The sequence below is a fragment of the Dicentrarchus labrax genome, unplaced genomic scaffold (genome assembly GCF_905237075.1).
Source record: "Dicentrarchus labrax unplaced genomic scaffold, dlabrax2021, whole genome shotgun sequence".
Classification (NCBI taxonomy): domain Eukaryota; kingdom Metazoa; phylum Chordata; class Actinopteri; family Moronidae; genus Dicentrarchus; species Dicentrarchus labrax.
Genome location: NW_026136723.1, coordinates 6,757,918 through 6,772,503, shown reverse-complemented (window position 1 = coordinate 6,772,503; position 14,586 = coordinate 6,757,918). Strand labels below are relative to the sequence as shown.

Genomic DNA, 14,586 nt, shown 5'->3' with positions numbered 1-14,586 from the left:
GCGTCTGACTTACACATACCAGCTCATATTCCACCTCTTTCTAAACCAACCAAAGACCACGCTGATGCACAAACACCAGCATCCAACGACATCGATATAGCACAGTTAACATAAAAAGAAGCTGCATCACAACATTGGACATTTCCCTTTCCCCTCTCACATCTCTCCCCCTCACTAATGAGCCCATTAGCAATTACACATTGAATCAGGCTTCTATGGCAACACAGCATGAGAATACCATTTGGGTGGAAAAATTTACACAGCATCCACTCACTGCTGTTTTTTTCTTGTTTGAAAAATAACCTTTTGATATTGAATGTTTAGACAGAAGATAAGCTAAGTTTTGTCATGTGACATCAAACCTTTAACATATATAAACAGTATATACTGATTACTGAATTGTGGTTAGGATTAAGATATTAATTACTGATAGCAGAAAAGATATTTATGAATTGTAAATTCTCAATTCTTTATTTACCTCAGCTACAGAGAGGACTTGATTTGGAAAAGGTTTATGTCTTGATTCCACTGGATTATGCTTTGGTCCGCCCTGTACGCGGCTTAATGCCCCACCAGGAGGGTGTCAGAAGCTGTTTCGCTCACCAGATTTAGTTGGTTTGGACATTATTCCGGATTTATGTGCTTATTTTTTGTCAGATTTTTACAATCGGGGTGTGCACAGGGCATTTTATTTTGAAAAGTAGCCTGTTTCTCTGTGCTGTTTCTGGGTCTGACTTCCTGCCCGCATGATCGGCTCTGTGCTGCTTGATGCGACTTTCGGCAAAAATAGAACAACCGATCGGAATCGAACCCATGGCAGAAAGGACTCAGCCTTGGTATATCAGGGGCCAGCTACCAAGGCGCCCCATGTTTCTTGTTTTAAAAGTATATTTTATATTTTAATAAGGCCTGTTCTGTTTTCATTTAAAAAAGGGAATGTCTTACACAGAATGGCAGATTTTAACATAGGAAATTGTAGTCATCCTTTTTTTTTAAGTTCTTTTTTTGGGCCTTTTCATGCCTTTACTGGATAGAGACAGCTGAAGATCGACAGGAAAGGGGGGTAGAGAGAGGGGATGACATGAAGCAAAGGGTCACAGGTCGGATTCGAACCCAGGCTGATGCAGCAACTCCGTATATATGGGTCGCCAGCTCTACCAACTGAGCTAACCAGGCACCCGTACTATGGTATCTTTTAACCATTAGCGCTCTTGTTCCGTAACCAAGTGGTTATGATTGTAACCAAGATGGCAAACATCCCCTTACTTTTATAAAAACCAAGCCAAGGCAGTGTCAGATAAGAAAATCCATGTCGTCCTATCAGTGGGGTCAGCTTAGATAACACTTACAGGTGTCGTTCTGGAGAGCACAGACCAATGATGCATTTGGAAAGTTAATGCAGAGGACTTGTTGGCATTTTGTTGTTATTAATACTGTATGTGCAACACTGGACACAGCACAATATTGTGATGAGAGAGGCAAAACAAATATTTATTTCTATGAAAATGTCTAAAAGATTATTACTGTATTCCGCGGAGGAGCAAACCACATTTGATTGTCTTTTTTTTGGTAAAAGAATGAGTCACACAGCACATAAAAATAGCATATGTCAGGAGTCATAAAGTGATGTGAGGATTTTAGTCGCAATTTACTGATGTGGGAGTTGTCAGGGGAGAGTTGGGCTGTTTCATCCTGATCCTACACTGATTGCAAGGCCATAGGGGAAAATCAGTAAGTGCTCTCCACAGTCTAATCAGGACCAAGCATGGGTTTTTGTCATACAACTCAGCACAGTAAAGAGGTACAGCCTAATGAATAAAGGAATTGTTTCAGCCTACTGAAATTTGTTGATTGCTCCAAAAACACCTCACAGTACAATTAAATCCTGTGTAAATGTGTTATACTGCTCAGATATATCACCAGATGTATGAGTGTGCTGTTGACTCATCTGCACTACTTCTGGTTGGGGGAAATAACAACGATGATGTTGCTGTTGCAGAGTGCTGCTGTGAATGAGCCCAGGGGCCTAGGCAGTGACCTCAATGGAGGCGGCCCAGAGTCAGGAATGCAGAGAATGTTTCATTTCCACAGCAGCACTGGAGACACAGCTGCCCGAGGAAGAGAAGGTGTGACGGAAAATGTTAGATTAGATAGCAAAGTGATATGAATGCTCACATTGATTTAGCTGTTTTTGTGTTAAGCTGCTCATTTTTTTTTGTACAGAAGTCCAGGACCAACAATATTACATTGAAAACATTCAGACAAAAATTTTGATTCAGAAATCCATTTTTCCTTGTTTGAAAATGCATTGCAACTGCCATAATTCATTTCCAAATTAATTTTCAGAGAACTTCAAAGCCAACCACTGCCGGCATTTTTTTTAAATTATGGAACATTTAGTTTAATTTCTGAAATCTGTCAAAGTTTTGGCCTGACCAGTGGGCATGGGACATTAAGACGTCTAGCATGAACCGCAAAAGTCATTGATTCAAACCTGGAACCTTTGTTGCATGTAATTCTCCCTCTATCTCTCCTTATATCCTGTCTTCTCTAATAAAGGCATAAAATGCCCCATTGAATACTACTACTACTACTACTAATAAAAAAAGTGGGTACCATATAATACCCATTTGGTGGAAATTTCTGGATAACCCACAGACCTTGACGTTAACACTTTTCACACGGACCATATTCTATAGTAGAAGGCAGTTCTAATGAAAACCGCAAGGTTTTTGGGTTATTGCTATTCAATTAAAACATTTTTTTTGCAGTCCTTTGAGTACCACAGACAAAATTGCAGTCACATCCATTGGGATTGAAGTTTAGTTTCTCTGCCACTAGATGTAAGGGAGAAAATATATTTTTATTAATTTGTGTAAATTGGCCATCATCCACATGTCTTTACAAAATACATGGTGCTTAGTGATGTAGGGCAGTAGTTCCCAACTAGGTGTTGGGACCCCCACTAGGGGCTAGACTATGCGCTAGACTAGACTAGACTAGACTTGAGTCTTGATTTTAAGGCATATAAGAAAACTTTAACGTTCCCTAAACAGGAAATAAACTGCTCAGAATTCAACCAAAGCACTGGTTTTACACAAACTTCATTGTACAGTTTTGAATTTAATATGAAATATCTCATATCTAAAATATCTCTTAGTCAGGGGTCATCAGTTTAATAAATGATAGAAAAGGGGTCTCTTAAGGAAAAAGTTTGGGAGCCACTGGTGTAATGTACTGTTATGAACTGTAGTAATTACTAGCATGGTAATTGGCAACTTGCGAGCTAACCAAACCAAACCCAACCAAAACACGAACCGCCCTATACAGAGCCAGTGTTTGGTTTGTTCGTTCTGGGTTTCTGCAGAAACATGGTGGTACAATGTGGAGGGGTCCATGGAAGGTGACCAGTGGCATCTGTTATTATTATTATTATTGTTATTATAGTTTTGTGTTTTTCATTAGTTTTTACTTGATTTCATTCTAGAAATTTTGTTGTCAACGTAGTTTAGTTTCATTGAGTTTCCAGAGTGGGTTTGCTTGTTTCAGTTTAGTTTTTAGTTTCAGTGTTAGATTTCATTTTATTTTTTTTATTATAATATGGGGGTATTTGTCAGGGGCAAGATTTAAGAAGTTCATAATAGGTATTACAAAACAAACACACTGACTCTCAGTCATGTACACATCCCAGTCTCAATAAATATAAGTGCACCAATCCCTCCTTGTGTTGACAAATTGGACCAAATTGACTGGAACTAAAAAAAAAAAAAAAAAAATTCTTAAATAGTCTTATTTTAGTTGTAAGTACACATCATTTTAGTTTAGTTTTAGTTAACTACAATAAGCTTGGTCTGCAGATATAATAGCTTATTCTAAGATAACAAAAATATAATGATTCTTATTTCAGGTGATTATACACTAATGAAAACTAAGTTATTCATATTGTATTCCATTTCTACCAATAGATCCACCTAAATGTAAAACACTGGACCTTTAAATTAAATCCGGTACACCACAGTTAATAAGCTATGACAGCTTCCCATGGATGTGTTATAGGAACTAGATACCGGAAGATGGTGCCCAGTCGCCAAGCACAGAAGCCAAAAAAGTTTTTTAGCTTCTGGGTTTGCTTCCGTGTTGTATGGCGACTGCCCGCTTGGCCCGTAGACTTTACACTGACGACATGCAAATATCGTTTTTTGGCTCTGACAAAGATATTTTACAAATATAAAACTTCAATGGATTAAAAATACTACTAATAATACCTGACCGTGTTTGCAGTTTGTGTTCAGTCAAAAATTTTACCTATATATCTTTTATAATGGTGGTGTACAGGGAAAATGCTTTAATACCTTGAATGACCACTGGGATATATTACCAAGGCAGAGTGGCAGCAAGTGGATTTACTTTGCTCCCACAAGCAAACTGACGAATCACAGTGATTTTATTAAAATTAATTGATTTTGCTGGAACATTTAAGCATGTGAAATGCTGGTGTAACTAGACCTTTAGGAGACGAACTGATTGAAATCCTCTAATTGCAGTAATTATGTTACTAATTGAACAGATGTCCACAGGTTCTCATGTCAAATTGTTCAAACTGAATAATTTCAGTTTAATGTTGTCAGTCCCAGACTTCCAAAATTCAAATCATCCAACCTTGAATCATGTGGGCCCCCTTTGAGTCAAGCAGTAATGAATGTAACAAAGACGAGCGGAGCCTTTTGAAAACGTTATTTAGTTATTTAATCATTCACGGATGACAAGAGAATAGAATAAAAGAAGCCCCGTTAGCATATGCAAAAAGAAAATTGAGGCAAATCCCAATCAGATCAAGAGGGCTCAGTCAGATTCAATTAAAATGAAAAGGCAGGAAAACAGTTATTGTGTGTCGTAACCTTGTACTGTTACTGTTTCCATAAAGATTATAGACGCAATGAAAACCGTAGTGGTGTCAGCTTGTATAACAGAGGACAGGCCACGGCGTTTATTTAGTTTCATATATTTTGCATGCACAGAGCTGTGAAATGAGCACACAGCAAGAGAGCAGAGAGACATCTGAATGAGGGAGCACTTCTGTTGTACATGTAGAAATACAGTCTAGTGAACACAGCGCTGTGTCATGCCTGAACAAGATCTCTCGTTCTCCAGCAAAGTCTAATTTTCTGACACTGGCTGGTTATTTTTAACATTGTAATTATTATTATTATTATTTTGTGCAAGAAATTGACAAAAGTGCCCACTAGTACGATCTAGACCTGTGCCACAAATTGCTGGGTGTGTGGTAAATAAATAAAATTATCGTATTTATGCCTTTATATAATCATTTTGACTAAAACCGTTTTTTGTATCAGGACATAAACATGTTTATTCCTGCTGTAAAGTTGGGCATTTTATTATTGGGCCTTATGGAGACTGACTCATGCTTTCATGTTGGCTTAATTTGCTCGCCACGGAGGTTGCCCCTTGGTTAAATGCACTAGGATTTCTGTAATCTGCATTGCTACTTGCCTATCTTTTGCTGGTTCATTGCTACGTTTCTTAGCACATTACTGCCACCTGTAGATCAGTAGAATAGTGTTGTTGGTACCAATGTGTATTTCGTCAAATGCATAAAAAATAAAATAAAATCAGGGACCCACTCATGAAAACAATACTTCATAACGCTACTAGTGGACAAAAACTCCACAGTAAAATCTACAGCAAAATTTTGTATGAAGGCACGGAGGGTCAGAGCTAGCGGCAATCATGATCAATGATCAATGATCAAATGATCAATATTGATTTGATCATTTGTTTTCACATGAATAATGTTAACTTCCAGCAATTAATTATCGCATGAATATCTCTAAATGATTATTTGGTCGCTAGATGAAAGGGTAACCTGGTCTCTAGTATCATACCAAAGATTGGTCACATTGGTGGCTGAATATCTACCCACAGCCCACTAACATTAGCCTCTAAATGTCAATGGTGCTGTTCAAGCAATGTGCACATTAGCAGAGCATACTTGCTGATACATAGACGTATCGTATCAAATAGCTCAGGTTAAATATCAGAAAACATTTACTGATGGAGCCAACCCGACAGATAGCTGATAACCTGTCAATGACTGTTGCTAAAGTTGAATGCCAATCTTTAAAAACACATTTTCTTCCTTCTATATCTATACATGGCAATGATGTATATGCATGATGGTCAAGGTTAGGGAAAGCTCATGGGGAAGTCAAAAAACTAGACTAGATCACCTGTGCTACACACCTAGGGCTGGGTAACATTCAAAAATATTTGATACCAGTCCGATACAATGTCTTGACTTTCATGCTGGTTCCTGAACAATACTTTTTTCAGTTCCAATTTTATAATTAATTTTAACATTGTACATTACGGTACAATCACCCACTTCAAACGAGGAAGCTGTTTATAACATAGTGGATCAGCATTTGACAAAGGAGGACCCAGGGCTTCAATAGTAGGTTTCTTGTGGCTTTAATCAAACATTTCAGGCAGCACAGACATAACACACACATGCCACCAGGGGGCCTCTACCTATACCTTTCCTGCCAGGTAACACACACTTGGATTCCCAAGAGCTCCCTCTAGGGTAATACCAAATATTAGCAATCTCAGGATATTACATCCCTCCCCTCTCAGGTCTGCAGCCATCCCTTAACTGAAAGTAAAATTAAATTACATTATACATGTTCCTCACTTAAATCTTAGTTCCTCAAAATTATAATAACATACAGTGTATATTTTTTCTTCACTTTTACAACTTAGCCTTTAATTCCCTCTAAGAATTTTAGTAACTGAAATTAATTAACCAATACATTCTCCGTCTGTTAGCCATACATTTATGGTCTATAATAGTCTGGAGGACGCCTCTCTCTAGTAGAGCGTCTCAAGCTTGGTGTTTGTGGTTCCTGCACTACAGGACTAGGCGCACTCTCCAGCTTAGGTAGACCACTCTCAGAGTTCTTCACAGGGGTTGTTGGACAGACAGATACAGAGGACGGTACTTGTTCTGGCACCACAGTTGGTGGGTTAGTCACAACCTGGGGTGTACTGGGATCTAGTTCAGGAAGTCTGCTTAGCTCCCTCCTCCTGATCTGATCAACATGTCTCTTCAAAACCTGTCCATTCTCGGTGAGAACGGTATATGACAGTGGACCTGTGCAGCTCTCAATGGTTCCAGGGATCCATTTGGGACCGTATCCATAGTTCTTTGTAAAAACTAGATTTCCTGGATTAAAACATCTGAGTTTGATAGTCTTATCAGGATGAGCTTTTTGTTTCCATTGTTTCTTTTCCATCTTGGTTTTCAAGTCTGGGAGTAACAAATCAAACATGGACCGGGGCCTCCTGGGCATGAGCATCTCTGCCGGGGACAAACCTGTGGTAGAGTGTGGAGTGATTCTGTAACTAAACAGGAATCTCGACACTTTAGTTTCCAAGCTCTCCTTTCCTCCTTGCATCCTCTTCATCCCCTCCTTAAAAGGTCTGAACTGCTCTTTCGGCCAACCCATTAGACGAAGGATGAAAAGGGGCAGAAGTCACATGTTTTATACCATTTTTGGACATGAAATCTGCAAACTCAGCACTTGTAAAGCAGGTAGCATTATCACTCACCAACATTTTTGGTAATCCATGGATACTGAAGCTTTGTCTGAGTTTCTCAAGGGTAACATGAGTGGTTGCTGTTTTTAATGAATATACATCCATCCACTTAGAATGTGAGTCAACCAGCACCAAAAACATTTTGCCTAAAAAGGGACCCGCATAATCCATGTGAAGTCGAGTCCATGGCTTCTCCGGCCATTCCCATGGATGTAATGGTGCTGTAGTAGGGGACTTGCTGTGTCATTGACAGGCTTCACACTGGTGTACTTCACTTTCTACATCCTGATCCATCCGAGGCCACCAAACATATGACCTTGCCAAACCTTTCATCCTAGACATTCCTGGATGGGACTGATGCAGCAACTTCAGCAACATTTTTCTTCCTTGCTGAGGAATAATGACCCGAGCACCCCACAGCACACATCCATCTCGAACACTTAATGCTAAGCGTCGGGTAAAATAAGGCATGAATTGAGGCTGTACTGCAGCGGGCCATCCTCTTAACACAAACTCATGTACATGCGACAGTGTTACATCTTTGGCTGTCCATTGTCTTACTTGTTCTGTGGATACAGGTGCATCATCCATCACATCCAGCATCAGCACTAGCTCCTCCTCCCCTCCTACAGCAGGGCGTGCCTCTGGCAAGGGAAGCCTACTGAGGGCATCTGCATTCGCATTTTGTTTTCCTGGCCTGTACACTATATGATACTCATAAGCTCTGAGCCAGACAGCCCACCGCTGAACCCGTGGTGAAACCATCTGAGGTACAGGTTAAGTGTCATTGAACAGTGAAATCAGGGGCTTGTGATCTGTTACAATTGTAAAGTTCCTGCCATAGAGGTATTTGTGGAACCTTTTTATACCAAAAATCACAGCCAAACCTTCTTTATCCAGCTGCGAATACTTTCCCTCCGCTGATGTCAAGGTTCGGGAGACAAATCCGATTGGTTTTTCTGTTCCATTGTCCAACCTGTGAGACAGCACAGCTCCCACGCCGTATGGTGAGGCATCACATGCTAATATTAAATCTTTGTCTCTTGAATAGTGCACTAATATGTTTGCTGATTTTAATAAGTCTTTAGACTTTAGGAAAGCTTCATTTTGACTCTCACTCCATTCCCAGCTTACATTCTTCTTCAACAGATAGTATAAAGGGGCAAGCAATGTGGAAAGATTGGGAAGGAAGCGATTATAATAGTTCAATAAGCCTAAGTAAGCTTTAAGCTCTGTCACACTAGTTGGTGTGGGGGCATCAACAACAGCTTTTACCTTGTTTTCCACAGTGTGAACTCCTTTAGCATCCACTTTGTATCCAAGGTACTGAACTTCATCAGCCAGCAAGGTGCATTTGGTTCTTTTTAGCCTGAGACCAGCATCTTCCAACCTGGTTAACACCTCATCCAGGTTCCTGAGGTGCATCTCTCTAGTTGCCCCGGTAACCAAAATATCATCCAAATAAACAGCAACTTGGGGTATTCCCTGAAGGACCCCCTCCATGGTTCTTTGGAAGATCGCGGGAGCAGAGGACACACCAAATGGTAGTCTGCTATATGTAAACATGCCACGGTGAGTGTTCACAGTTAGATAATTCTTAGACTGCTCATCCATTTGGATTTGTTGATATGCATGACTCATGTCAAGTTTAGTGAACTGCTGTCCTCTGGCTAACACAGACAGCAAATCCTCCACTTTGGGTATGGGGTACTGTTCTAGGGTGGAGACTCTATTAACAGTTAATTTATAATCTCCACAAAGTCTACAGTCTCCGTCTGGCTTGAGTAAGGGAACAACAGGAGCAGCCCAGTCCGAATATTTAACTGGAGTGATGATATCCTCTTTGATCAACCTTTCAATCTCAGCATCAACTTTAGGCTTCATAGCATAGGGAACAGACCTGGGTCTATAGAAGCGGGGAGTAGCATCAGCAGGCACTTGAATAGTGGCTTTAAACCCTTTTAAGGTCCCCAGTTCCTTTTTAAACACTTCCTCATGCTTTGTGAGGACTTGCTGTAGGGTCAGGGATTGTGGGTGGTTTGTAATGTGCTGCACGTGGCTTTTGATTTCGGCCCAGTCTAGTTTAACATGCTTCAACCACCATCTTCCCAATAAATTTGGACCTCTGCCTTTAACTACTATAATGGGCAGTATCTTTTCCTGCATTTTGTAGTTAACTCTCACATAAGTCTTTCCGAGCACCTTTATCCTTTGTTTATTATATGTTCTCATTACAGGATGGATGTGTGCTGTGGGGTGCTCGGGTCATTATTCCTTTTTGAAACGACAGTCTGTGGGTGCATACTTCCCCTTGCAGCGGTAACACTCTTTGTCAATTTGTACCTTTCCATAGCTCTTTGATTCACCACTTTTCATTGCATTACATGACATAGCTCCCACTTTCATTTGCAAATCCTGCACATTTTTATTTGCAGATTTCCATAACTTGGGCTAGAGACAAGGCACTTTCAAATGTGAGAGCAGTCTCTGATAGTAATCTTCTCTGGATTCTGTCATCATTTATCCCACACACCAGCCTGTCCCGTAACATTTGTGACAATGTCCCTCCATAATTACAGTCCTGGGATAGTTTCCTTAATTCAGCCACATATTCAGCAACAGATTCTGTGGGTTTTATCATACGTGAATCAAATTTAAATCTCTGGATGATTTCACTTGGCTTGGGATTAAAGTGGTTTTTCAGTAATGCTTCCAACTGTGCAAAAGTCTTTTCTCCAGGTTTTGCAGGACTTAGGAGGTTTCTCATCAAACTGTAGGTTTGTGCCCCCACCACACTGAGCAATATGGATTTCTTTTTATCTTCATCATCAACAATCATTTGCAATAAAAAAGTGTTCCATAACTTCACAGTATTCCTCCCAAGTTTGCATATTGCGATCAAATGGTGGCAGTGTCCCTATTGTTGCCATCTCACCCACATGTGTCCTCCTCCCTTCACCAAGTCCTTTGTTCTCAGGGAGTCTTCAAACAATCAGCCAAGTCCACTCTCTGTGCTCCTGCCTCGGTGCAGCATATCTCCAAAGTATCCTCGTCGCCAATATAACATAGTGGATCAACATTTGACAAAGGAGGACCCAGGGCTTCAATAGTAGGTTTCTTGTGGCTTTAATCAAACATTTCAGGCAGCACAGACATAACACACATATGCCACCAGGGGGCCTCTACCTATACCTTTCCTATGCCTTACCTGGCAGGTAACTTCCTGCCAGGTAACACACACTTGGATTCCAAAGAGCTCCCTCTAGGGTAATACCAAATATTAGCAATCTCAGGATATTACACTGTTCAAAGACCGGGAACAGCTTGCGGTTTTAACTCAACCTGAATAACTGGACTAAAATGATGAACTAAAAATTTAACACTATATAAAAACTATAAACGACAGTCTAAAGAACACTAATAACAAACAGTATGGCAGCAATATGCTTAGACCTCTTACTGTCTCTGCTAAAGACCAGCTGTTTCTCTACCTTTACTTGTCGCTCTGTAAATGACACCATGCTGTCAGGATCTTTTTCTGCAGTGGCATTGAATGTTGGCATTGGGCGTAGATCCTAGAAATACTGGGCTGCTTGAAAAGCCTATATTCTTGCTGATAGATCTAGCCCCTGATTCACTGATAGTGACAAATGTGCAGCCTGTCAGGGGAAATGAGTGGCCAACAGGAGCCTTACCTTATCCCTCCCTGGAAATGGATACTTACTTTTTATCTGAAATAGTAGCTAAGCTTGGCAACACAGACGCCTAGTGTGGTACTGGTTTGGGAGATGATCTGACGTGACTCAGTAAGAAGCTCAGCAATAGACTACAATCACTGATGAAATAACGTCATTATATGTGTGAAAAATGGCTGATTGTACAATATCAGTTTTTTTTTAATTAAAGGCCAATATTAATCTATGTTCTAAGTCAACCTTGTTTGTGTACATAGACAGAGACAAGTTGTTTCTCCCAACATGACCCTGGAGAACAAAATGTCTCACACAAACTAAGAACACACACAGCCTCCTGATAAGGCTTTGGGTCTGTGTGTAAAAACACTCATTACTCCACTCTATTACTCCTCCAGCTCCAAAACAAATTCCTGTAAATCTTGTGTCATGAGAACACTTTAATGGAAAACAAGTACACAGCATGAACTCAGCAGAGCAGAAACACACTCAGATGGCCCTGCCTGAGGAAAGTGTCATCTTTTAGACACTTTTTTTTACTAAAATGAATATTTTATTATCTTTGTCTTATTATTCTTGTTTCTTTTATTTTGTCCTGAAAGAATTTGTTCTCTTTGTGCCTTCCTCTAAAACATGTTCTAAATTCTTGCTTATGGTATTTAGTGTTCAAACTCTATTAAGTGATATTTTTGGCCTCTTGGGGGCAGCAGGACAAATTGTAAGACAACACTGACACAGCACACAATTACCTTACCTTACCTTTACACATCTAGCAGACAGAGCAACATCAGCTTTCATTTGGCGCCATATTTCTTGCACCTCTTTACTCCTTCTTCCTTCTAACTCTGTTTTGGTCTCCACCAACTCCTGAGAACAATATCTGGCTGCTAAATACTCCACTATGTTCACAAGCTAGTCTCTAATGTTAATCCATAACTTCTCTCAATGAAAATAAATTTCAAGTCCACTTCCGCAGAGTCCTCCATGGTGAAAAGCCATATTTCTACCAGAACCATTGACAGTATATATAGTGGACAGAGCTTCCAGGTCTGTGAAGTGAAGCCAATGCGGATGAGGCTTAAACGTTCATTCTATGTAATAACCAGCAGGGAGCTCCACTGGCTACAAAAAAGTCTGGTAGTATTGAGCCTTACGGTGAAATTACCCTACGTCTCATTACATTTTTTAGCTCACTGAACAGTTTCCTAATGAGTTTATGGTCTCCATCGCTCTTAGACAACTGAGAAAGGTGCTGGCTAGAGACTGTCACTATGAAAATACAGTAGGAGGAGAACTTAAAGGGTCAGTTCAGCACATTACAAAAAAGAAAAACGGGCAAAGTTCAACCACTCAGATCAACAAACCATATAACACAGTCAAACTCTTATTGAAGCCAGTCGGAAGAAGAGCAAAAACATCTTTTCCATTGAGAAAAGTGCCGCTCTTTGCTCTTCTCTCCAGTTCAGATATAATTGCTGTGTCAATGTCTTGCTATGTCACACCTAAGACCCAACCCCATAGTTGCCAGTAAATCAATTTTTTTCTTGTTTAAATGAAAATGAAAACTCAATAGCCAAATCATTTTTAATGATCTTCAAAGCCCACCATCAACTGAACCTAAAAATGTTCGATGAATGAATGAGAAAGCCTACATTTTCATTTGAATTATGGAAGCATTTTTTAAATCTGTTGAGTTTTTAGCTAAATGCAAACATTAGCATTGTGTAACATTGTGTATGACTGTAAAGACTAGAGACAGCAACATCATAGACTGATATCTCAAAACTGCTAATACTGAAAACAACAAAATCTACAAAACTAGATACCACAAGAGGAAAAGGGAAATTTCATAAATGGTGAACTGACCCTTTATTCTGTTTATTTTAGCATGGTGGTAATGAAGAGAGGACAGCTGCCATGACGCAAGGAAATCACAAGCTGAACATAATGAAACCACACTGATCTTGAGACCCACAGCAACCACATCATTGCATGGCTGTAAAACTGTTACGCACAGTTACGCATTTTAAAAAATACGACTCACTCAGAGTGCCCTTTTAGGTCTACAGTCACATTACCCATGCTGCTTCACGCAGGTCTTTGTTTGATCTCCACATAGGGGCATATGGGGACTGAGAGACTTGATGGCTGACTAGCTGACTCTGAAAGGAGGACTTCAACTTACATTTTCATACACATTATCTGTGGCAGCATGTTTAATTCTTTTTTAATTAATATTTTCATGTAATATTTTGATTGGACTCTCCCTCAAATTATAAAGAGAAAGAAAGGAAAGAGAAAAAAACAACAACACTGTCCTCTCTAGTACCTCGAAACGATGTAATCACAGCAGAGCATTAAAGTACAGCAGTACTGCAATCTGTAAATGGTCTTTGATGATGTGCAGTAGCCTTGTTCATGGCATACAATGGCTACAGCTGCCTCATCAACTATACACTTGTCACCTAAGCACAAGCTTTGTGCAACCAAATGTTTGCACCTCACCACTTTAACCTGGATAACGGACAAACCAAGCACTGATGGAACAGGTCAAAGGAACCCATGCCTTTAATTCCTTTTACTCTTGCTCAACAAAGACTGGAAAATACTATCAAATTGTTTATTTAAACCAGTATGAATATTACTAGTATAAAAAATAATATATCAATTCTGGATAAAGGAATGTAAATATTTAAGGAATATTCAGACTTCAGATTGCTTCAAAGGTAGCATTTTTTTTTTTTTCGTCTCTCTGTTTATCATGCCGGTAAATCTGAATGAATTATACTTTGGTGGCCATTGGTAAAATGAACTGAATGATTGAAATGTTGGTGAATCTAACCTATCTGACCATGGGTAGTGGTTAAAACCTTATTGAGACCTGCCTCTAGTTGTCAAAACGTGTAGCCACACCAGGCTAGGTGTCTAACTGTGACACTGCTTTTTTAGAAGTTTTATGGTACATGGTAGGTGTAGCTGCAGCAGTGGTGGAAAGTAACTAGGCTCATTTACTCACGTACTGTACTAAAGCACAATATTGAGGTACTTATACTTTACTTGAACATAATAGTGTGGGGACTTTCAGTGCATTTTTTTGAATATGTGAAGGGTGTAAGGGGGCATGTTCAAGCTAAAACAGGTTGTCAAGCTGTCCTGAAAGGCTTCAAACCATCCAGAGATTCTTCCTTGAAAGCCAAGGTCTAACAGTGCCTCTGTTTGCATCTTACTGTCTCGAGTTGAAAACCTACTGAATGAGGAAAAGCCTCCTGGGGAGTTG

At 39.8% G+C, this 14,586-nt stretch overlaps 2 long non-coding RNA genes across 2 annotated transcripts in view; both read right to left on the bottom strand.

Moving 5' to 3' along the window:
* The window catches only part of LOC127357944 (uncharacterized), a 130,174-nt gene that overhangs the window by 21,672 nt on the left and 93,916 nt on the right, over window positions 1–14,586 (bottom strand). The gene's annotated exons all lie outside the window — the stretch shown is intronic.
* On the bottom strand, window positions 6,474–10,867 carry LOC127357945 (uncharacterized). The gene is made up of 2 exons (XR_007882329.1): window positions 10,826–10,867; window positions 6,474–6,560 (listed from the first exon to the last, which is right to left on the bottom strand). It is a non-coding gene; the product is annotated as an uncharacterized LOC127357945 (long non-coding RNA).